The sequence below is a fragment of the Anarhichas minor genome, unplaced genomic scaffold, assembly GCF_050575085.1.
Source record: "Anarhichas minor isolate MPS153535 unplaced genomic scaffold, ASM5057508v1 ptg000026l, whole genome shotgun sequence".
Lineage (NCBI taxonomy): Eukaryota > Metazoa > Chordata > Actinopteri > Perciformes > Anarhichadidae > Anarhichas > Anarhichas minor.
The window spans coordinates 8,902,501-8,904,603 of NW_027466472.1; positions in this window are offsets into that span (position 1 = coordinate 8,902,501).

Genomic DNA, 2,103 nt, shown 5'->3' on the forward strand with positions numbered 1-2,103 from the left:
TTCAAAATGGATACTGGCACAGAATCCTGTTGTGCTAATTTAACTCATTTATATACTGTTGGGTAGTTTAATCTACAGCAATACATCATATTCTATAAAATCATCATATGATCGCTGTCCTGTGAGAACAACAAATCTCTAAAAGAGAAAGATCTCTGTTTTCAGCTTTGTGACCATGAGTTTTCCAGCTCATCCAAGAGGCTTAGTGGATTGTTTATTTAGCTTAAGAAGTAGGAGAATCTTTACATTTACACATAAAACCACATTTTGTCCTTCAGAAAATCACAAAATTTGAAGATACATAAATTTCACTGGACAGTAATAGAGTAGAAAGTACAATATTTACCTCTGAGATGTAGTGGAGTAGAAGTATAAAGTTGCATCACATGGGAATACTTTGAGGCACTTGTATTTTACACAAGTGTTCGCGAAGTATAGGCTCATTAATGTCTATGGTAATTAGAAGACAATGACAGGCACATCTGCTCTCCTATTTGTCAGGATAATATACTACCAGTGTTTTGTCAGTATTGTTGACATGAGAAGGCTGCTGCTCACAATTTCACAGCGGTTAACAAGCATTCAGCACCCACAGCAGTGCCAACAGTATCAGTGCAGTACTGTGTGCTCTCTCTCACACAAACATGGAGTACAAATCAGAGCAAAATTGTTGCAGCAGTTTACATAAACACCCTCCTTCATATTATTGGAAAACTGTCGAATTAACTCACCTAAACTTTGCAAACAATAACTGCCCCCTCTCGACTCGGATTTGTAGTTTCAGTCAGATTTTCTCAGTCAGAGCCATAACCTCTGTCCACATCTCAGCCCATTATCCCTCGTGGATCTGTGCACCTCACGCCCCCTCAACCCTCACGCTGAAGCACTTCGATTAGATTGACTGTCTAAATATGTATGGCAATGAGCGATGGGCTGGTTTCAGATTTTGGCAGCTCGGAATATCAAACTCATTGTGTGTGTGTGTGTGTCTGTCTGTGTGTGTGTGTGTGTGTGTGTGTGTGTGTGTGTGTGTGTGTGTGTGTGTGTTGGCACTCGTCCAGACTAGCCCAGCAATAAGATATACAGAAAGAAAAACCTGCTGCAACAGGTTCCAAAACATCTACTGGTGCAGTCATTGGCAGCTGGCAGCGCTCTCTTCCTCCTTCCATCAGTCTTTCTTTGCCTGACTCAATGGTTACTTGTCTGAACGGGACATAAGATACACTACTGATCACAGCCAGTGGCAGAGAGCGGGCGCAGTGCCCTGGTTTCTGAGCTCGCCCATAGCAAACGCCGTATAATGTGATCTAGTTCCATTTAACTGTTGCACTCTTCATCAAACCTGTGCACGAGTAGACCCTGGCAGAATCATTTGTGCATCTAAAGCATGCAAGCACACACTTAAAGTTACAGCTGGAGCAAACTGAACCGAAAGCACTAGCTACTCTGGAAGACAGAAGCTGTCGATCTAGAAATTTCAGTTTCTGATGCAGCCTAGTCCATTAGTTATTGTCATAACTAATGGACATACCCACCAACGGGTTTGTAATGGGCTGCAGGATGTGAAGTCAAACGAATCTTAGAACATCAGGCAGCTCCTACGCATGTTTTAAGATGCTCCATGGTGACTTTGGCACGTCTTTTCAAGCATTTGTCCCTTTTTCTTGAGAAATTCCTCTCTGAAACTTTTCCAGTGACAACATGAGGCTCAAAGAGTAAGAGAGGCAGAGAAATAAAGGAGAAAGTCGGAGAGGGAGTAGAGGTATGTCAATGCAGGTAGATTCCTATCCTATCCTCCCCATGAACCTGGAAAGCAGTCCTAGCCATAGCTCGTTGGTATACCTTGAACAAACTCTGTCCTCAGTGAGAGGGCGAGGCAGAATGACAGAGAGATAGAGGATTCATTACAGATTGAATAAACTCTCGTGTTACAGTGCAAGGCTTCAGCTACTGCCGAAGGCTCTTTTTGCCAAAGATGGAGTTCTTGAGGAGGGTGTAATGTGGGAACAGATTCCAGGGGCCACTTCAGTGAAAGTCTCATTGTCTCCTGGGAAATAATTGCTCCAGTGCTTGGGTGTTCGAAGTTGCAATATCATGTTTTGC